This window comes from Pan troglodytes, chromosome 1 (assembly GCF_028858775.2).
Source record: "Pan troglodytes isolate AG18354 chromosome 1, NHGRI_mPanTro3-v2.0_pri, whole genome shotgun sequence".
NCBI classification, from domain to species: Eukaryota; Metazoa; Chordata; class Mammalia; order Primates; family Hominidae; genus Pan; species Pan troglodytes.
This window is the reverse complement of record NC_072398.2, coordinates 150947006-150972058: the sequence shown is the minus strand read 5'-3', so window position 1 is coordinate 150972058 and position 25053 is coordinate 150947006.

Below are 25053 nucleotides of genomic sequence, written 5' to 3'. Positions count from 1 at the left end.
AGCTAATTTTTCAAGGGCCAATTATAAAAGCATTTCTTTGTCTCCCACCTACCTAGGACACCCTTTGTCATATATCAAGTTTCTGTGTACACACATATTTGTTTTAGGGTTCTATATGATGTAATGTTAGTTTATATATGTCTATATCATTCTGCTCCAAGGCAGCATTGTTTTATTACTTAGAGCTAAAAGAAGCGAGTCTTTTAAGGTTTTCTTTCTTGAAGGATTTTCTAAGTATTCTTGGCATTTTGTATTTTTATTTTAATTTTATAATCTGTTTGTCAAGTGGTACCACACACACACACACACACACACACATATACACACACATATAGTACTCTGCTTCCCACCCTGATATTTTAAAATTTGAATTGCAGATAATCTATACATCTATGAACACAGTATAATCTTTGAGTTTACTTAAACTTTCTTTAGGGTCGGAACATGGGATTTTATACTTTTGTTCAGACACCTTGGACATAGTTTATTAATAATATTCCTGTGTATCTTTCACTTTGAATGATATCTTAAATGACAGTTTATTTTCTAATTGGTTGTGGCAAATATCTACTAATACAACAAATTTTTCTGTATTGACCTCTGTCTAGCAACCTTATCAAAGTCACTTCTTAATTCTATAAATTACCCTATAGAAATATTGAAGTTTCTATATGTACAATGTTATCTGTAAGTAATACAAATTTTGCTTTTTTCTTTCTAACTGTAAGCCTAGGATTTTTTTTTTACATTATTGGCCTGAAAAGAGATCCAATCCAAGTTGAAAATAAGTGGTGAAAGTGATCATTCTCATTCTATTCCCAAACCCAGAAGAAAGGTTAAAATATTTGGCCATTAAATACATAATTGCTTTAGGCATTTGTAGTCACTTTTAAATCATAACATTAAATAAATCTCTATTTCTAATCTCATTTTATTATTATAAATGGGTGACAAATTTTTTGCATCTGTTCACATGATCATATAGGTTTTCTCCTTTATTTGATTATATTTATATTCCCATATATAGTTGATCCTTGAACAAAGTAGGGGTTAGGGACACATTTCTCCCACCTCACACAGTTGAAAACTTGCATATACCTTATGACTCCCCAAAACTTAACTAATAGCCTACTGTTGACCAGATGACTTATGATAACATAATCAATTAGCATACATTTTGTATGTTACATATACCATGTACTGTATTATATACTGTATATACAATCTAGAGATAAGAAAATGTTACTAAGTAAACCATAAGGAAGTTGTATTAGTTCATTCTCACGCTGCTATAAAGAACTGCCCTAGACTGGGTAATTTATGAAGCAAAGAGATTTGATTGATTCACAGTTCCGCATAGGTGGGGCAGCCTCAGTAAACTTACAATCATGGCAGAAGGGGAAGGAAACACACCCTTCTTCACACGGTGGCAGCAAGGAGAAGTGCGGAGTGAAGCAGGTGGGTTGGGGAAAGCCCCTTATAAAACCATCATATCTCATGAGAACTCACTATCATGAGAACATCATGGAGGTAACTGCCTGCATGATTCAATTACCTCCCACCAGGTCCCTCACGTGATATGTGGGGATTTGGGGAACTACAATTCAAGATGAGATTAGGGTGGCCAAACTGTATCAGAAGATAAGTACATTTACATTTTAGTAAGAGGAAGTGAATCATCATAAAGCTCTTCAGCCTCATTGTCTTAGTGTTGAGTAGTCTGAGGAGGAGGAAGAGAAAAAGGAGAGGTTGGTCTTACTGTCTCAGGGGTGGCAGAGGTGGAAGAAAATTTATGTGTACCTGAAATTGTGCAGTTCAAAGTCATGTTCTTCAAGGGTCAGCTGTAAATACACACATGTATGGAGTGTATATATATGGTACACTATATATGTACATCTAATATGTTACACATATATGTACACACAAATATATGTATATATATTTCTGTTACAAAAGTATTTCTCAATTCCTATCATATTCTGTATTTTTTTTTGAATATAAAATGGGTTTTGGATTGTCTCAAGGCATTTTCAGCATCTATAGAAGTAATCATGGGTGTGTTTGTATCTTTTTATCTAATGATATAGTATGCGTTGATGATTTTTGAATATAAGGCTATTACTGAATTACTTAAATATTTTCTAATATTTAGAATTTATTTTATTTCTTATAAAAAATATTGATATGAGTATTTCAGGCTGTTGATTTCTCTGTGATTACTGATTTATATGTATTGCTTGTATTCTATCATGTGCTACCTTTAATCAATATTATATTTTTAGAGATTCTGTAATTTTCATTTGTATTTCTTCTTTTTTATTTTTTTGGGGATGGAATCTCACCCTTTCGCCCAGGCTGGAGTGCAGTGGTACAATCTCGGCTCACTGCAAACTCCGCCTCCCAGGTTCACGCCATTCTCTTGCCTCAGCCTCCCGAGTAGCTGGGACTACAGGCACTCACCACCATGCCTGGCTAATTTTTTGTATTTTTAGTAGAAACGGGGTTTCAGTGTGTTAGCCAGGATGGTCTCAATCTCCTGACCTCATGTACCGCCCGCCTTGGCCTCCCAAAGTGCTGGGATTACAGGCGTGAGCCACCGCGTCCGGCCTATATTTCTTCTTTCACTGATAAATTACTTAATGGAAAGAAATTTTTTAAGCTTTCATGTGGAATGACATTTTTTGGTTTCTAGGATTATTATGTTTCAATATTTATTGCATTAGAATAAGAGAATGTTGTCTTATGTTTATTTTAAGAAATTTGAGGTTTTTTTGTAATATAACGTGATAAACTGTTCAAAAAGATTCGTTTAAACTTGAGAAAAATATGCATCCTCTAATAATGGGTGTAAAGTTTTATGTATATTAACAAATCTACCTTATTGATTTTATTGTTTAAACATTTTATATCCTTACTTATTCTTGCCCACTTCATTTATCTTGAACTGATAACTCTCTCTTTATATATATATATGTATATATACACACACACACATAAAATATAGCATTTTAATAAAACATTAGATAACTATATATATCATAAAGCTTATTGTTATACTTCTATTTTCTGTTTCATTTTTGGTTTTTATGGGTTTTTCAGTCAATTCTTTGCTGTTTGTATGCCTAAAATTTTTGATTGACTGTCATATGTTTTGTTTAAAAAGAAAAACAACTATGAGGGTGGCTCTTCTTGCATAGAGAGAATTTACTTTTTCTTCCCACAGGCAGGTAAATTGGTAGCCATACGCAAGAACCTATTGATTCTAAGCTGAACTCCAGTCTTTGCAAGCACTAGTCTATTCGTAATTCTCTCTTATTCCTAGAATATGGCCCTTGGGTTCTGAAGAGAAAGTCTGGATGATCACAGTATTCCTTCTATCCTGCATTCCTTGAACTCCCATTTTTATCCCAAAACTCCCATTTTTTGTCCCCTCAGGCTTGAGAGACTTTAAGACTGCCCAGCTTCTCTGATTGTCACCTTTTGCTTCTACTCAGATTCTTAGTTTCGTAGATACTGCCTTCGAATTGGCAAGTGCCACAGTAAAAAAAAAAAAAAAAGAGTTTCAAAAATTAATTGCAGAATTCTGGTCTTCATTTTTTTTTCAGAATGGTGATTCCACAAGTCCTCGAATTCTTGGTAGCTTTCTGATAATTTTAAATAGATAAATTAAACTTTTTCCCAGCTTTTCTGGTTGTTATCAGTGGGACACATTGTCTGAAGTAAGCTGGCCTACAATTGCCGGCTACACCAACTATTAAAATAAAATATTGGACTTTTGATTAAGAATTTTCTTGTTTATCTTTTTACTTAACTTTGTCAATAAATTATTCATTTACAGTGTTTTATGTACAAATACCATGATTTGGGGAAAAATTAGTGCCTTAAAAATTCAAAATCTTTCCAAGACATCCTTAACTATTAAGAAGAGACAGAGTTAGGTAGATTTTTCTTTTCCAAAAAAAGAGATAGTATAGCTGATAAATAATAAGGAAGAAACAATAAATAGGATAATAAGAATAAATTAAGAGGATGATTAATTGGTTATGACCTTATGCAGCTTATAATAGTAAAGGTAAAAACTACTATTAAATAGCAAAGAAAATCTGTGTCATAGGCGGGGTGATTATACCCAAAGGATAAGTTCTGGTTTAAGATAATGAGTGTAGTTTTAATTCAACACAAAATTTTTATGGGCTTGAAAAATTACCCATTTCTCAGTTCAGGTGGGAGAAAGAATTAGGTGCTTATGAAATCATTAATAACGGTGATATGAAATTGGAACAATTATAACAAAGAAAACATTTATCCAGGTCCTAGGCTTATGACAACTACATTTTTAGATACTTCATTATAGAATTTTATATAATACATAAAGATTTAATATATGGCACAGGAAACTTCATTATCAGCTAAGTGCCTGTTATGCATATGGCGAGAACATTACTCATAAACCCTGGCTTAAAATTTACCTATGTTTATTTATACTTGACAGGAAAAAAATTTTTAAATGTACCCTTGAATATAAAGCTAGATTCTCAGTTCAAAAGAGGCATTAATTGGCATGGACAAAATATGACACATAATGAAAATAAAATATTAAATCCATCATATTCTATGTATTCTGCTTCGTGTCCATGTAAATTTTCATCCTGAATATTAAGAGAGGTCTAGCTGTACTTGAATATTAATATGAAATGAAAAAGATATCAACCAGTTAGTTCTTTTGCAGTGTTGCCAACAACTTCAATAAAAGGCTAAACAACATTTTAAAACTTGACCAGTAATTTAAATATTTAACTCAGTTAATCATAAATATTTTTAGCCTCAATTTGATTTATTTTTAATTAAAATATTTTAGAATTTATAAGGCACAGCCTAAAGAATGCATACGCGCGCGCGCGCACACACACACACACGCCTTTCAGCATTTTTTATTTGGAAATTAGAATCTATAAGTAACCTTCATAAGAGGAAGATAATAATGGTTAAGAACTCATGCACATCTGAGCTGTTATAGGTAAAATTAATGTGTAATGTATTTGCATGCAAGTGTAGGAATCATTTTATCTATGTTATTACCTTTTGGGAGATATACTTTCAAACTTACTCATCCTGGAAATTACTCATCTCACTAAGTGAAGATGGTTTAAAATTCATATCCACCTATTGCCTTAGCATAAGCAACAGTCGTTTCTTACAGTAGGTACATGGCCAAAACATCAAGAAACACAGAGAAGACGAAGTAGAAAGTGTGTCTGCAGAAAGGGACAAAAACTTCGCAAGATGTCAGCCAAGGAAATTATTACATGCTATGTACTTTGTAAAGTATATTGAATCATAAAGAATTAAAATTACAGTGCTATTTAAAGAAGTATTTTTAAAAAAAGAAATTGTGTGAAAATATTAATAAGGACCTTAATGCAAAAAATGTGGAAAGGCAAGCAATAAAAATGATTTGGCCATATAGAAAAGTATCATGGGACTTGAATAGCATGACCAAGACAGCAATACAGGCCTAACTAGAGGAAAGAAGAAATTTGAAATCAAATTTAGAAACTAGCCATCACTGCTAGCTCTATTTACATATCTATAAATCTCTGTATCTATCTATTATCTATCTCTCTATCTGTTTTTCTGGACAAACTTAAAAATGCTGAATCTTTGTAGTCATTTAAGAAATAATTAATGCCATATCTCAAGGTACGCAAAGCTCAGAAGCGGTCTGGGTGAGCATGGGTGTGGGAGACTGCTTGGCCCTGTTGTGGGCACCCTTGCCATTGTCCTTAGCCCATCAAAGACAGGCACTCCTATTTCATGTCAGAGGTTCTGCTTCATTAGTGATCACAAAGCAAATGATGATGACACAATCAGAAGTGTCAGATGACAGGCACTTATGCAGCCACCCTTCCACGAATGATTCCCTATTTTCTTCTTGTTGTCTGATCTCCTACTGGATGAAGTCTATAACTTCCTGGCTCCTCATACATTCCAAATACCATCACAGGTAATGACGTCAATGGCCATAAATGAGAATGACCCTTGATGTCAGGCACTTTGCTAAATATTAGAGATAAAATAAAAGGGTACTATCTCTGACCTCAGGAATCTTTAAAGATCATTGAGAGATGCATATAAGCCGGGTAGCACAAGTGAGTGTGAATCACTGGAGTGAGTTAGAGTGAGTCAGGCAACCCATGTTTGAATACCAGCTCTATTACTTTTCAGCTCCATGACCTTGGGCATTACTTACCCCTTTCCAAGCTTTGTTTTCCATACCTGTAAAATGGAAATCTTAATAGTTCAGATGTTTGAAGGTTAATTTAAAGCAGTAAATGGGAAACTCATATAAAATATTCAGAAGAGTCTTGGCATATAATAATTCAGTATATGACATTATTTTAATTATTATTGGTGGGAGTAGGTATAAGTGATATGTGATATATTAGAAAGGCATTGGGCTCAGATGATAGGGATGATTTCTGGGGGAAGTGACTAGCTGAAGGAAAAAGTAAGTCGGTGAAGTAGAGGAATAAGAGAGGGGATGGAACACACAACAAGACAGAACCTAAGCAGAGAGAGAGTCAGGATGTTCAAACATGTCAAAAATCTTATAGAAGAACAAAGCATTAGGAACCTGAAAGTTGTTCAATATGACTGGAGTTTAGACTTAAAAATCCAACAATGGAAGTACATAAAATAAAGACTTTTGAAATGTACCCAGGGTCTACATTATTTATTTTTGCAAGCCTAATTAAGGAAACCATAGTTAATTATAAGTAGTTCTTATTCTGCATTGTGTATTTAACAATTTCATAGTAATTATTTTGTTGTTTTAAGGTTATGAGATTATTAATGAAAGAAACTTCTGTGTTTGACATGTTTACTATGCTTTATATACACAAAAGATTATGCATAGACTATATCAGGCTTGAGAAAAATTACAAAAAAAATCAGTTAAGTAATTCTGTCACACATATGTACATTTATGTGTTATAAATATTTATCATTTTTACATATAAATATACATACATAGATACAGTCCAGGAAAGGAATTTTAGAAGGATTGTGATTCTAATTTTATAAGCAAAGAAGTTGGAATTCAAAGAAGTTAAATAATTTGCCCAGGGTAATTTAGCTTGCAAATGATAGACTCAGCATTTTAATCCAATATTCTTTCTGTTACACAGTTCAAAATGCCAGTCGAAAGGTATCTACAAAATTCTAGTTGAAAGATATCTATACTTCTCCCATTTATTTTATTTTTCTTCAACTTAATTAATTTTTGAATAGGTAATGTGTAAAATGAATTTCAAAATACTACAGGCTCTATTTACATTCTGAAATATATCTGCCTCCTAACCTTGCAATTCCCCTTCCTTGAGACAAGCCCACATTCTGTAGAGACTGCTCCTTGTGCAATTTATCTTTTGGGCTCTATTATCTTAATTAAAATTACTAGAGAAAAATATAAATAGTAGGCTTCTAGTTTTATGACAACTGCTTTTTCATTCAAAACCTCATGTTTCCTTTCTGGCTGCCCCATCTCTCATATTTTCTCCCACTGCAGTTTGTCTGTTACACAATTATTCACAAAGGCTGTGTAGGAAGCCTGTTTACTAGCCCTGTTTACCAAGCAGTTGTGTGAATTTGGGCAAGTACTTCACCTTTTTTGTTCTATAAATTGTCTGCTGGTTGGAATAGCATGTTTTACATTCCTTCTGGCCTGTGGTCTGTAGTTCTTTGAAAGCTTCATCATCATAAATCAATTTCATTGTATCATTTCCCTCTCCAAACTGAAATTGCTCTTTGTTAGTGTCTCAAAAAGATCTTACCTCTGCAAACAATTTTTATTGTCTTATTTCTTGTTAATCCCTCTGGTATCCTTTCCACTTAAGCCAGACGAATTGGGTTCTAGTCTATGGCCATCTTTCCTGCTTATGCTGCCAAGTTCCCAGAACTAAACCACTTTTTATTTGCCAATACATGCCTTCTACTTATGTTAAAATTTAATAGTGATTTAGCTTTTCACAGAAAAGAATTTTACTGATTTCTCGGCCCTTACTTTTGTGCTTTCCTCATTAAAAACAACAAACAACAGAAAAAAAAAACAGCATTTGTCCTGTCAATAAATCACTATTAATTTATTTTGTCTACACTTCTGACATTCTAAGCATATACAAGGAAACGTGTAAACCAAAATGAAGCCTCCATGAGAGTAGAAATTGTCTTGTTTGCTTATTTATCCCAAGTTCATAGAGCACAGTCTGAGACAGGACACATTCCATAAATATTTGATTAATGAATAAAACAACTTTTTTATTTCATTTATTATTTTATTTTATTTTATTTTATTTTTGCTAAATAAGAGAATAATACACACTCTATTTTGTAGATAGCATTTTATTTTCACTAAGGAAAATTGTTGTGATCTGTCCATACAGGCTAATTCAGAATTGTAGAAACAATATTGTATTCCACTGCTGTTATCTGGCATATTATCAGATAAATTTTATACAAAATGCCATTGCAAGCAATGCTAATGTCCTACATGAGTGAATAAATTCATAAAGTGTATTCCTGCCAATGTAGTCCACAGGACCAAGTACACATAAATTCTAATTGGTCTGTGTTCGAATACTCAGTAGAGGTTATCTCATGTCGCACCTTGACCAGAAGTATATGTGAGTTTTTGTTTCTAAACTCCCTCAACATCCATTTTGTTATCAAACTTTTCTTTTATAGTTGCCAATCAGAGTGATTTAAAAAAATGGTTTCCAAAATGAAGTTTTAGGCTTTATTCTCTTATCATGGTTGAAGCTGCTATGTGTCACCTAAGGGCTGTTTTTAGCTCCTCTTATGTTCTCTCCCTATTCATTCCGTATGTCCATTTATCCAATGGGAGTTTTGATGTTTTGTTATTGATTTTAGTGCCTTCTTTATATATAGTTAAAGCATTCATTTTTGTTGTTGTTGTTGTTGTTGTTGTTTTTTCTGAGATGGACCCTTTCTCTGTCTTCTAGGCTGGAGTACAGTGGCGCGATCTCGGCTCACTGCAACCTCCGCTTCCCTGGTTCAAGCAGTTTTACTGCCTCAGATTCCTGAGTAGCTGGAATTACAGGCACCCGCCACCATGCCCAGCTAATTTTTATATTATTAGTAGAGACGAGGTTTCACCATGTTGATCAGGCTGGTCTCAAACTCCTGACCTCATGATCTGCCCGCCTCGGCCTCCCAAAGTGCTAGGATTGCAGGCATGAGCCACCACGCCCGGCCAAGCATTAATTCTTACTCTGTGATTTCAGTTACTAATTAATTATTTTTTTCTCAGTTTGTCGTTTATATTTTGATTTCTTTTCCACTGGTGCTTATTTTAACGCAGTTTATATAGCAATATTTATGTCATTACCCATTTCTACATTATTAAAAACAATTTTCTGTGTGTTCTTTTTACACTTGTATAGTTCCTTTTAAATTTGAAGTCTGTTTTTTTCATAATTCTTGTTGTGTAAATTGCGTCATTCAAGTTATTTTTCTTTTTTTTTTTGGTTTTTGCTATCTGAAATTCTTTTTTTTAAATTTTATTATTATTATTATACTTTAAATTTTAGGGTACATGTGTACAACGTGCAGGTTTGTTACATATGTATACATGTGCCATGTCGGTGTGCTGCACCCATTAACTCCTCATTTAGCATTAGGTATATCTCCTAATGCTATCCCTCCCCCCTCCCCCCACCTCAAGTTGTTTTTCATTTCTCATAGAGTCGATTCAATTGTATCAGTATCATTTGCCAATACTGATTCAGAGGCCATCTTTATCATGTACTAATTTTTAATATTTATTTTGGACTCTTAATTGACTTTTCATTTATCTATCTATATATATTCAGGCTTCAAACCACAGTGCTCCATTGATGATGTTATATAATATTTTTGAATATAGGAGCAGAGGATTTAGTTTATCAAATTAGTCTCCTTTTTTTGTTTTTATTTATTTGCTTTTTTGAGGCAGGGTCTCCTTCTTTTGCCCAGGCTGGAGTGCAGTGGCAAGAACACAACTCACTGTAGCCTACATTATTCTCTTTTAATTTAGACTTTTCTTGACTATACTTCCTTGCCATTTTTCCTTCCAAATGAATTTTAGAACAGTTCTGTGCTTTACTTGTTAAAAAAGAACTGTTTGTATTTTTATTAAAACCAAGCTACAATAGAAGATTAATTTGGGAGAATTCATATTTTTATAATATTGGGTCTTTTAATCCAAAAATGTGGTAAACCTTTTTGTTTATTTACATTTTGGGTTTTTGTTGCTGTTGTTTCTATTTTTCTTTTTTGTGCCTGATAACATTCCATAGCTTTTTTCACATAGCTTTTACATATTTATTGTTAAGGTGATACCTAGATATTACATTATTTTTGTTGTTACAAATGGAGTCTCTTTTAATCATATCTCCTACTACTGTTTCTGTGCATCATTCCTTGTATAATTGTGTACTTTTTACTTTACTAAGATTAACGTTATTTGGAGTACAGAGTTTTTAATGTCATAGTGCAACTCAACTTTTATCAATGAAAGTGCTTTTCTTCACGTCATTGAATGTTTTTCACCAGAAATGTAATCTTCTCTGACAATAAGTTTGAAGTTTTTGATTTCCTTTTGCTGGAAAATCTGAAAGTCTTTCTCTTTTATTTTAATGTTGTGAGTTCCACGGTTTGTTATTTTGCTTAGGTGGCAAAAATTTAGATTTGTTTTGTGATAAAAACTATAACCTTTTATTCTCAGAGTTGAGTTTAGCTCTTTTATACTCATTGACATGATGAGACAGTCACCAATAAAACCATCAGTAGTGGAATCATCCTATTTTCATAGTTGCAAATAAATTTCCCTTAGATTTTTCCGAACCCATTCCTGCTCCTCACCTTGGAGAATGGTGCCCTGTATTCTTTTTGTTATTCACTGTTTTGTCAATTTTAGTTTTGGGGATTCGGCATTTAGGAATCTCCTTTCTAGTTTCATTATGGATGAAGATCATGTATGTTCTTCCCATTTTTCTGTTTGTTTTTAAGTAATTTTAAGCAGCAAGAAAATGAGGTATTTTTCTGCCATTTAAAACCTGGAATTTCAAAGTTAACTCTTACATTTCTTGTAACTCCAATCAAAAATTATTAAAGAGATACTTTGAAATATAGTAATTTGGATAAATTAGTATATTACCATATTTAAATCTAAATAAGGCCTGGGTCAATTATTGTTTTTCTGATTAGAGATTATGTTAAATCTGTGCAATAATAGATTAATGGGTGACAAAGTAAGTTTCTTAAAATAGAAAGTCAATCAAGGATAATTTACAACATATTATTGGGGGAAGCTAAATATGAATGTTGTAAAAAAAATCTATTCTTTGTAATTAAAAACTTTTATGAAATGTCCAATAAAATAAAGTATAATAAAAATAGCACAAAGTATGAAGAATATTAGGTCTTTGGAATTACTTTTTAATTTTCTCAACTTTGTAGAAATAAAAAATTCAAAACAAATTTTTGACATGAAATATATAAGAATTTTAACTTATATGGAGTACATGATAATAAAATTAAGAGGATATAATAAAATAAGAAAACACTGACTAAGTTTTAAAATCTGTAATTATCAAGACCTGGCATAAAATTCACATGAAAAGAAGCAATTTAAAAATATAAATATATAAGTAGTTAATAATGTAAGAATTTGATATTAGAGAATACAAACCTAAACAACTTTAATATGTCACATTTTACCTGTTGAATTGACAAAGTCATTAAAAATTATAGTTTACGTATATCATGGTAAATTAATGCATTCTTCAGTGAAATAATTTAACAACACAATATCTGTATCCTTACACACAAGTATCTTTTTTTTTTTGAGATGGAGTCTCGCTCTGTTGCCCGGGCTGGAGTGCGGTGGCGCGATCTTGGCTCACTGCAACCTCTGCCTCCCAGATTCAAGCAATCCTCCTTCCTCAGCCTCTTGAGTAGCTGGGATTACAGGCACTGCCACCAAGTCCAGCTAATTTTTTGTATTTTTTAGTAGAGACGTGTTTTCGCCATGTTGGTCAGGCTGGTCTTGAACTCCTGACCTCAGGTGATCCACCTGCCTTGGCCTCCCAAAGTGCTGGGATTACAGGCGTGAGCCACCACACCCAGGCAACACGCAAGTATTTTATTTCTGAAATATATTCCAAAGATACACTAAATATATTTTAAATATTATATAAATATTTTAAGGAAACATTTGTTAAGCATATTTAATTCCCAAGGGTAGGAGATAAAAAAGATACTTCAGACATGTTTCCTGCTAACAAAAAATACAAACTCAAATTTGCAGAAAAACATATTAAATAATATCACATTGCCAGATAATAAATATAAAGTTACATAATGGGAACACACACACTATGGACATCTAATTAAAATTGAACTCATAGAGAAACAGATGTCATCAAATATTATCTCTTGATTTTATCCCTAAAATTAAAAAAAGATTAGCACTGAACAGAATACGGAAATGAGGCTGAGCACACTCAAGGATCAAAGAATATTATAATGTTAGTCAAGCAAATTAGGTAACAGTTCATTTAAGGAAAATTCAAGAATTAAATATAGCCAAAGTAAACAGTGATATATGAATGTAGAGAAAGATGAATATGGAAATATTGTCAAAGTCCAGATTATAAAAGATTTTGTTTATCTCGGAAAAAATTTGAGAATTTATTTTGAAGATGATGGAAATTCTTTTGTTAGTTTTTAAGTTATGGGGGTATCATAATGAGATTTGGACTTTTGAAAAGTTTGTTTAGCACAATGCTCTAAATAAGAGGATGTGGTTACTCAATGAAAAGTAACTAAAAAGAGCCCTAAGGGACCCAAATAGTAGTACATACACACATTTTTGTCTGGGAGCTTGTCATGTTATGGGAAATATATTTCCCCACACCATATATGTTCATGATTGTAGAACCAGGTGTTAGCTGTGAAAGCATGTAACCCGTAATGCATGCCAAATGCATTATGGTATGCAACTCAAGTGAATAAACTTCTGCTTCTCTTTGTGCTGCACCTTAAGAGATTCCTGCCTCATAAACTTGGAAACTTTTAGTGGTGATTATTTCTCATAGTCTCAAATATGGACTGGAAACTATCAAATCTATTTACTTATATGAGGATGCAATTAAGTAAAACTAAAAAGAGACATAGAGCATTCTTAAAACATGATACAATGAACTAACATGGACCACAAATACAGAGACATCTTGAAGAAATTATATCATCTTGTAAATAAATAAGATTTAACACAAACATGATTATACAACTTTTTTTTTCTAAAGGCAGAAATTGTTTAAAAATATTCTTTAGGAAAGCAATCACACAAAGCCTTTTGATTACAGCAGCATGTTAAGAAAACTTCTATACAGAAGCCATGTGTGATATAGGGCAACAGAATGGTAAACCAACGACCACCATAGAGAGGTTATTATTACCTATAGGAGGGAAAAATTCTCAGTCACGAAAATATAAATCTCTTAACCAGCAGACAGTGTTTTCTATAAGTAACAAATAACCTACCAAACAAAAAATATGTATCACTTTAGTAATGAATATTGTCACTGAAATGAAAGAAGAGAAACAAAGATACAAAGCCATAAGTAGCCACTACTAAACACCCCAAAACTGAGAAGAAAATACAATGCATCCTTACGGAAGTAAGCAACAAAATGAACACCAAGAGAGCAGAATAAAAAAAAAAGAAGGATTAATAGCTTTAGATTCAGGAAGAAATGTGGTACTTTAAAAGAAGGAAAAAAAGAGTCAGTAGACAAATTAAATGAACAATTAAAGTTTTTGTTCTAAGATACCTGTAATGATTTGGTTAATATTTACCAACTAACCAAATGGCCAAAATTGACTGATAAATTTTCGCTTTATTGGATTGACTTAGAGTAAACTCTTTTAAATACATTTAATGGACTATATTTGCATTATTAAAATGATCAAAATCAAGACAGCCTATTGATTCATTATATCATCATCTCTTAGGATGGATCAAATATAGTGAGTGATATATTAGAATTTTAAACATAAATTTAGGATCAAAAAATGTGTACTTAAATTCTAGAACCGTTATTTCACAGCTTAAATGAAGCTGTAAAATGTGCCATCTGCTCAGTCTGCATTACATGTTAAAATGCATCATGTAAGTGATCTGTGAAAATACAATGTATGCCATAAACCCATGCCTGTTTGAGAGAAGGAAGAAGGGCAATTACAGTAACAATGATGCCATAAAATAATTTACATAAAAATTTTCATGAAATATGAATATAAACCAGATTATTTTTTCTAAGAACACTGAAAAAAGTGGCGTGCGAATACAGTTCGAACTCTCTGCATCCCAAGAGCTAGTGTTTAATTTGCTCTTGGCATTTAAAAATATACATACTATCCTCAGGATAGAAAGTTGTCAGTGTTCAAGTTAGAGCTAGGCAGTCCATATTTTCAAGCTCCAATCAACATATACAAGATTTAGTTGTACTTGAAAATCTAGTTTCAAATTTTGAAATCATTTTTTATATTTTATTTTATTAACTTCTATCTAAAAGAAATAGTATACTCTATGTAATTAGAATAACACTAATTTTCGCTCAATTTTATTCTTGGCAAAATATATAAATAAAATAAGGCCTCTGAGTGGACACAAAACAAATTCTTTCATTCATTCAATAAATACTAATTGAGCATCTAAAATGTACCAGACATTCTGAGACAAAGGAAATAAAGCACAGTTGTACAGTATTTGCTGCCATGGAATTTACATTATACTGTATTTGGGGGAGAGAAAAATACTTAGCAAACATGTCATACACCAAGTAGTTGATCTGTACTGTGAAGTAAAACAAGATAAGGAGACAGGGTGATGCGGTAGAAAGTTCAATAATGAAAGAAAGTTCAGGGCAGAGAGAAATTCCACAAGTAATTATTGATTTCCAACTTAGTGTAATACCCCCTTGACCATGGTATCATGGAGATAGTGTTTGTAATCTAGTTTTAAGGACAAGATATACACACAAAAAGATATTTGTTATAACAAGAAGCTGAATAAACTCAGTGAGAAAAGTTCACAGATGAGGCCAGGCACAGTGGCTCACGCCTGTAACCCCAGCACTTTGGGAGGCTGAGGCTGGGGGATTGCTTGAGCCCAGAAGTTAAGACCAGCCTGGGCAAAATGGCCAAATCCTATCTCTAAGAAAAATACTGAAGTTAGCCAGGCATGGTGGCGCACACCTATGGGCCCAGCTACTCAGAAGTCTAAGGTGGGAGGGTCACGTGAGCCCGGGAGGTCGAGGCTGCAGTGAGCTGAGATCGAGCCACTGCACTTCAGCCTGGGTGACAGAACAATACTTGGCCTCCAAAAAGATTTCACAGACTACAAGAGCTATAGCATTTCTACAGGATAGAGAACTTTCTTCCATCTTAGGTGTCTCAGGAGAACTTCTGAGTCTTTGAGGAGTCACTCTCAGAAGACATGACCTATGTCTTGTTTACCATCAAAGCTCAAGACAAGCACTTATCACTTACAAGGTACTCAAAGGAATTTTGTTGAATGAATGAATAAATGAATAAGAGAAGTTGGGAGCATACCTTTAAGGATGCATTGTGTTAGGTCAAAAGGAAGTATAGTAAATTATACCTGGCAGAACAACATAAAAGTGGTGGAGGGCAGATGGTAGGTAAAATGGATGTTATATATGTGGAAAGCAGTTAGATAAATTACATAAAGGGTTACTGTGGTATTCAATGACATCCATGATCTGATTTTTAAGTGTTATTAGTAAATTGATAAATACAAAGAAGTTCAAAATCTATGTGATTTGAATTTTATCTAGTATTTTTATGGACAAAGCATGTAGATGAAAATATTTTAAATTAAATAGTTTAGTACTTTTTTCTTAGTTTTACAATAAATATATAATACAACCTTAAGTGTTTTAGTTTTACAATAAATATATAATACAACCTTAAGTGTTTATTGTTAAATTCTGTAAATCTGATATGCTCCCTGTATATCATTTTAAGTTGATTAAAATTTAGTAACAAAAGTGAAGAATCAAACAAATCACACTCCTTGCATTATCTTGGACTGCTTTCTATTTACTCCTGACAAAAACACATTTTTAAAAGATGCATTTTTTACTTATAATAAAGCAGAAATATTACTTATAGTTTATAACATTTATGAGCATAAGTCTTTCTCATTTAAAATTAATCTTTCATTGAATTTATATTATCTTTATGTTTTAGCTTGTATTGTGTAATTGAGCCATTACAAAATATATTTATTTAGATTAACCAAGCATCATTATATATACTTGTAATAAAAATTAATAAATGCAAACTATAGTATTTTAGTATTGACTTTACTAAATCAATTTTATTTAAAGGAAGATCTTCTAAAATAATTCAAATATATTTGATGACAGCCATTATAATGTTTGAAATTAGATGTTCTTAATATATTGGCAAAATAACAATGATTAAAATGTGCATATGTGTTCAGAGTCTGAAAATTTTGCCAGCTGTCACTCAAAATATATCCAATAAGCCTATTGTGGCTACAATATTTTAAATTAGGTTTCTTAAACACTAGGCCAGAATAATATAAAATGAAACATTAGTCAGAATGGTTCTTCATTTAGAGATGAGAAGGCTTCACTGTCCAAACTTTACAAATAACTTAGCAGATTTGGCTTAAAGAACATAACGGGTGAGTCTACATTTGTGAAATTCTCTGGTGCCTGTTGTGTAACTAAGTAGTGGAGTATTCTAGCTAACTTTAGTTCTGCCTTGCAAAGAAGTGCACAACTAGGAATTACAGTATATCTGGTACTTTGGGGAAATTTCAAGGAATATTATTCTCTGTATTTTAACTGACAATGAAAAATAAAGACTGTCATCGGAATGTCATGCTAGATTGGAAGTATCTATTGTTCCACACGCAGACAAGACAAGCTAGTCGTGGTGTTAAAGACACTTAATCTCTGCAGGAGACTGTGTTCTTTCTCTTTGTGCTATAAATTATTTTACATTTTCTATAAATCCTGGCATTCATGAGCTCTAAAATGAACATCTTCAAGACTACACTATTTTCAGCTAAGACAATCATCAGAGCTTAAGAACATTAAATAAATGAATATAACTTCATGCAATTTTTGAAAATTGTGCTTTTTAATGTGAAATATTTATAAGTGATTTTGACAAGGACATTTTTTAAAGTAAGAAATGTTAATTATGTCTTAAAGAAAATGTCTTAGAATATGGTAGTCAAATAATATATATTCATCTATTTGTAATCAATAGCATTAAGGAAAAACAATCTAGCTAGCCAATGTCCCAAATAAAAACAAATTAAAAAAAAAGCAAACTAAATGACATGGTACAATCACTGCTTTGAAATACAACATGTTACTTATTTGTGTCCAATATAACATATAAGAACACAGATTATTTTTTATGAGGAATACAATAAATTATACCTGTTTCAATTATACCTGTTTTAAAAATTATACCTGTTTCAAAACATTTATAATAGTAAAATGACAGTAGATGGGTCAAAGTACTAACTTATTGCAGAGCTAAAACTCTAAGTTAGAATAATTTTTTAAAAAATACTATTCAGTACATAAAATTCTTACACATTTTGCATTAAAATACAACTATGGACAAAGAAAAGTTGTTTACTAAACCCAGAAGAACAACAGCCCTTAAATTAATTTGCCCTATATAATTTTATTAGATTATATTACTAATTTAATTTGTCCTATGCAAAAAGTATCATTGGTTTTAATCATTCGAAATACAAAATGTGCAAGAGCTTTCTGTATTGCTAAAATTAGAATTTTAAAATGTACCTGAAGATTTCATATTTTATTTGAATAAAATGACATTGCCAAAAATAATAGCCAGAATCTGAATATAATTGAAACAAGGTATTATTTTTTGAATGTATTGAATTTTGCCATTATGTCTTTTACTGAGTATAAAAAAGAATGACTGAGAAATAATATATAAATGCTTGTAATCATTGATAAGATGTCAAAATGTCATAGGTACTGAGAAGGTAATGACAGAGAGTAGGAAAAAAATGGATCAAATCTCAGATTTGCTACTTAAAGATTAAAATCCTGAAAGTTTTTGTTGAACATGAATCTGCCTCTTACAGTTTTGAAAGCATTTGACATTTTCTATGACTTGAAGTGCATCAACATTTTTAAATTATTGCTCCCCAAAGAAATTACATATATGATTTTCGTACGTGAAACACTATCTTTGTGTATGACCAAAACATATTGCTACATAAACTTAATACTTTCAATATACAAAAGTAAGTTCCAGAATGAAGAAAATGGGGAGAATTCATATTCAAAGTCTACTATTAACATTTCTAAGAATGCTAAATATTTTATTCTTTTAATACAGAAAGGAGTTCTCTAAATTTTGTAATTAAAACCCAGTGACCCAAAGTTCATGTACATTATATTAGATACTAAAGATTAAGAGATTATATCATGAACAGCAGGGGTTATTTATTTTGAAAAACTTATATTTGTATTCACATATCTAATTTTTAGTAGTAATTTCTAATGTCAAATAAAAAACCAAAAACCAAAACAAAAACCCTCTTTACATCTTTACTAAATACTCTTTTCAGTAACTACTCAGTTTTACAGATTTGAATTAATCAAGTCATTTTTATGTTTGAAATTTGAAAGTTTATTTTTTTTCCATACAATCTTTTGAACAAAATCCCATAAAATCATAAAAACCCTAGAAGAAAACCTAGGAAATATCATTCAGGGCATAGGCATGGGCAAAGACTTCATGACTAAAACACCAAAAGCAATGGCAACAAAAGCCAAAATTGACAGATTGGATCTAAAAGAGCTTCTGAACAGCAAAATAAACTATCGTCACAATGAACAGACAACCTACAGAATGGGAGAAAATGTTTGCAATCTATCCATCTGACAAAGGGCTAATATCCAGAATCTACAAAGAACTTATACAAATTTGCAAGAAAAATACAAACAACCCCATCAAAAAGTGGGTGAAGGATATGAACACACACTTCTCAAAAGAAGACATTTGTGTGGCCAATAAACATATGAAAAAAAGCTCATCGTCACTGGTCATTAGAGAAATGCATATCAAAACCACAATGAGATACCATCTCACTCCAGTTAGAATGGCAATCATTAAAAAGTCAGGAAACAACAGATGCTGGAGAGGATTTGGAGAAATAGGAATGCTTTTACACTGTTGGTGGGAGTGTAAATTAGTTCAACCATTGTGGAAGACAGTGTAGTGATTCCTCAAGGATCTAGAACCAGAAATACCATTTGACCCAGCAATCCCATTACTGGGTATATACTCAAAGGTTTATAAATCATTTTGCTATAAAGACACATGCACACATATGTTTATTGTGGCACTGTTCACAATAATGAAGACTTAGAACCAACCCAAATGCCCATCAGTGATGGACTGGATAAAGAAAATGTGGCACATACACACCATGGAATACTATGCAGCCATAAAAAAGGATGAGTTCATGTCTTTTGCAGGGACAGAGATGAAGCTGGAAACCATCATTCTCAGCAAACTAACACAGGAACAGAAAACTAAACACTGCATGTTGTCACTCATAAGTAGGAGTTGAACAATGAGAACACATGGACATGGTGAGGGGAATATCACACACCGGGGCCTGTTGTGGAGTGGGGGCCTAGGGGAGAGATAGCATTAAGAGAAATACCTAATGTAGATGACAGGTTAATGGGTGCAGCAAACCACCATGGCAAGTGTATACCTATGTAACAAACCTGCACATTCTGCACATGTATCCCAGAACTTAAAGTATAATAAAATAACTTAAAAAAATTTAAGAGGTAATGTTTTAATATGCAAATAGACCTACATCCTTTAAATTTTTGACCTTGAGAAATTAATGTGAATTTTTTGTTACTTTAAATCTTCCTTTTGTGTAATAATTAGTTTTGTACCAACTAATCTCCTGGTATATGGACCAGAGAAGAAAAAGTGCTATCCATGTATTTAGAATAATACACAGAGAAGCCAAATACTTGCATGTTGATTCATTCATTTATTCATCAGTCAAAACATGTTTTATAAGTATCTATTCTATATATCAGACATTGTCCTGTCTTTAAGAAAAGAAAAATAAATAAGGCAAGTTGTTTATCCAGAAAAGCTGTGGTGTAGAGTGGAAAATTTAGGTATGAAAACAAGTTACAATAATACTGTGTAAGTGTAAATAAGCCATGTTAATATAGATACAATGAAGTCATAGCATTGAGATTGTTCTTGACTGCCAAGAAAACAACTCAGCTTTAGTCAGTGGAATAATTCTACCAAAATGGAGATGTCCAGCATAAGGAAAATTTATTGTAGATGTTACACAGTAATACCAGCAATAAGATTCACCATACTTTACCAAGTGTTCTCTGTGTGTTAAATTATCTTCTAGGCAATTTAAATGTATCCTCATAACTCTATGAGTTAGCTACTCTTACTAAATTCTTTTTCCTGTTACAGAAACAGTAGTACAGAAACATTTTGTATCTTCACCATGGTACCACAGATAGCAAAAGGTAGAGCTGAGATTGGAACCTAAGCAATCTGGCTACAGAGCCCATGTGTTTAACTAATACACAATACAGAGGAATTGTATCCATTCTACATAGAAACAGAAAACAAATGAAAATTTTCTTTTGACATCTCATAGTTAGAAGAACCAGATAATGTTTTTTATCAGGAAATTAATGTTTAAGCTTATAGTCTTAGTAAAGATACCTACCACATACTCTCTCAGAGACAAATTCCATTCAATCAACATATATTTATTGAGCACTTAGTATATTCCAGGTATTGTTCTAGGCTCCTGGGATACATCACAAAACAACAGACAGACATTCTTGCCTTTGTGAAACTTAAATTATATAATGCTTACATTCCAGTTAGTTTATATTACAAAATATATCACAAAAGAATGTGGCTGACCATGCTCAAAATGACACAATTTTTCAATTATATAAATATTTGAAAATTGTCTAAGGGGGTTGGAACAGCAAAAGAAATCACAGGCCGGTGCAGAATCTTTCTGAGTAACAATCACTTATATTTACTCATCATTTCCCACAACCTTGAAATAACTGTTAAATTGCATAAACTCAATTGCCACTTCAGTAACTTCATACAGATAAAAAGCATCTTAAAGCTTTGAAGCCGCAAGTCTCTGAGCTTCATCCCACAAATACTTGCCCCACAACTCTTTAAAACCATCTTTTATTTATCCCCATCAACTAATCAATCAAGTGTGTTAGTTTCCATGTCTCTACATTTGTAACTTATCTCCTTGTTTCTACTTAGCAGTTGTGCCATTGTCATAAGACCTCAAGAGCTCTCTATCCTAAGCAGATATATCTGGCATTATACGTGTGTGGCATGTTATGTAAAAAGATTTATGTGCTTATAGAGCTAAGTAGGTGACCAAATTTTAATAATTGAACACTAATATGGTTTGTGTACTACAGATTAAAATGAAATACTGTTCTTAGAAATATTTGTGTTATAATAAGAACTATTTTTTTTTTGCACTTTAGAAATTAGAAGAACTTATATGAGTTTGTTTGACCCTGGGCTTTCTCTCAGGCAACAAGGTATGCAAACTTCAGGTTGTCCTCCAATAGCAGTGTTTATAACTACCCAACCTTAATTCATGCTACTCTTTAGAGCCCTAAGGTGACAATTATTTCTGAATTCCTTAATAATTGGAAGTGTGGTATGATGACAAAACCAGAAGAGCTGTGTGTGTGTTTTTCCTGGCTGCCTGAAGAATCCCTCGTGGCAGATAATAATATGTCACCCCTAATCATATTTCCTGTTTCTAAAATGTATTTTCATTAACCCCTATTTTATGTTGTACCCTTCATTCTGACATAATATTTGGTTTGTTTCCACAACGATTTTGAGATACTTTATGGGAGGCTACAGTGTTGGGATGGATTATGCTCTCAGCACAGAAAAATGAATACATCTCATTCTACATCAGTTGAGGGGAAAAATATTCACCTGGCTTTAAGTGAACTCTTCCCCAAATTTCCAAATATACCAGTAAATCATTGATGAAGAAAAAACATGATGTCATTTGATGCATCAGTAATTTCTTCTAACATATAGGAAAACACACGAAAGACTCATCCAGAGGTTACTCTCTCTACATAGCATCTCAGATTGGGTTTTAGGAAAAAAGAAACTTTACAAGCTAATATAAATATTCCTTTAACAGCTAAAGGAAACATAAAGTCCAGAAGCAATTATTTAATGGTATGCATATGCAAGAAAGAGTTGTCAGCAGAAGCATCTAGCACAGAAAGAACGCTCTGTCAAGGAGGTATATGCCAAACAAGCCAACTTAAATTCAGCCAGTCAGCAAACAGGAATATCTGTCAGTTTGCAAGAGAATATTTTGCTTTCATTGGACAAACAATGCTCTTCTTCTGTTATAAATGACATTACTTAGCTTGACATAACAAGGTGCTTTAAACAAAGGACTCACTTAAAGGAAGAAATATTTATTTGATTAACTTGAAGAAACTGAAACATGGTAAGATTGATATAAAGAGGCAAAAACAATCCTACTTAGAATAGCTAAGTATGAGCAGCAGATTGACATACACAGAAAACATTGTGATAGACAAAGGGGAGAAATGCAGCCTGTGGCTGTCTTAATAATCCAGTTTGACTAACTGCAGGGCCAAATGTAACCAACTGTGGAGAAATCTCATTCTTGGTGGTAAACAAATAAAAATTGAGATAAACTAAAACTTGCTTGTTTAATAGTCCTATAAAATTATCGGCTGCACATGGTGGCTCATGCCTGTAATCCCAGAACTTTGAGAGGCTGAGGTGGGTGGATCATGAGGTCAAGAGATCGAGACTATCCTGGCCAACATGGTTAAACCCCATCTCTACTAAAAATACAAAAAATTAGCTGGGTGTGGTGGTGCGCACCTGTTGTCCCAGCTACTCGGGAGGCTGAAGCAGAAGAATCACTTGAATCCAGGAGGCTAGGGTTGCAGTGAGCTGAGATTGCACCACCGCAGTCCAGCCTGGCAACAGGGAGAGACTCCATCTCAAAAAAAAAAAAAAAATTACTGTAAAATCAGCACAGATATTTTAAACAACAGAGGTTTCACAGATTTCATCTACTTCAAGTTTATTCTTTATTACTATCAGTAATATTAGTAATTAGCATGTCACGACATCATGCTTAATGTTTTTATGTATAATTCTTACAAACTCCTCTAATTTAGGGACTGCACTTATCCTCATTTCACAGCTAAGAAATCTGTTAACAGACGTGGTCAATCGCCAATGTCATTTAGCTAGCAACTTAACCTAGAAGCCTGTGTCTAGACTTCTCACTTTTAATCATCTTATTGGTGAACATACTTTCACACTGTTGGAAAAATTATTTTATCATGGTCATCACAAAACTAATATACAAAATTTTAATCATCTTTTTCTTGGAAACTTAATCTTTTAGCTTGATAGAAGCTTTCTCTTCAAGTTTTCTTCTATTTCGGTAAACACCTCTCATTATCATGAACTGAAGGACAGCTATTCAAATTTGGGAGGTAGCTACAAAAGCCTTTACTTTCTATGAGAGAAGTTTACAGTGATGCTTCACAATCAATGGGCATTATTTACTGATAAATTATAATGGAATTCCAATAGCATAACATATTTTATTCACATTAAAGTCAAATGAGCTCACTGTGACTAATGTAACTAGAGTGAATGCCAAATAAATTAATAGCAATTATCTACTCATTGTAAGGGTGGCTGATAATTAGTGCTATTACACAAAAAAGATACATTTTAAGCAATTATCATCATACATGCATTTGATACCATTACAACACTGATCAAGATGAGTTCATTTGACAATCATGCAGCCAAAACACGTAAGTCCACCAAGTGTCTGTTTTAGGTTTGAGGAAAAAACGATTTTATTAAGGTCTTCCAATTCTACTTAAATACACATGAAACATAATTATCTTTCCTGAATATATTATTTTAGTAATGTATGATCATAAATGGTATACTTTGGTCTTTTTTAGTGTAAGACGTTTTTATATTTACAAGGCAACATTCACACATTAAGACATTCAAACTAAGCTTAAACTCTAAAATATTTAAAGATTTTATTATTGATTATGATGCACATTCATTCATAATTCCGCATAATTTTGGACAATATACTTTAATGATGTGAGAAAATTTCAGAAAACATGAATGTATGTGACATATCTAATAATGGGCACTGCCCCAAAACAAGAATTTAAGGCCAGGCGTGGTGGCTCATGCCTGTAATCCCAGCACTTTGGGAGGCTGAGGTGGGTGGATCATGAGGTCAGGAGTTCAAGAACAGTCTGGCTAACATAGCGAAACCCCGTCTCTACTAAAAATACAAAAAATTAGCCAGGTGTGGTGGTGTGCACCTGTAATCCCAGCTACTCAGGAGGCTAAGGCAGGACAATCGTGTGAACCTGGGAGGCGGAGGTTGCAATGAGCTGAGATCACGCTCTTGCACTCCAGCCGGGTGACAGTGCAAGACTCCATCTCAAAAAAAAAAAAAAAAAAGTATAAGGGAATGGGTTATAATTTTGGAAAGAAGTTCTTGCTATCTCTCCCTTTTAACCTTGACAAAGATTTTGTGTTGCATACTTAATTTATCTCTCTGTTACTGTGACCCTTCTGCTTCAGATGATGATTCTTATGCAACAACAAAAGTGATAAGTAAGTGGATCATTGTCATTCCCTCAGAAATAAAATTAAAAAAAATTGTTAGGCCATAAGTATAGCTAGCATCTCTTTGTAATTAGGTATTTTATTTATTGTTGCAAAAAACACATAACATAAAATCTACCATAA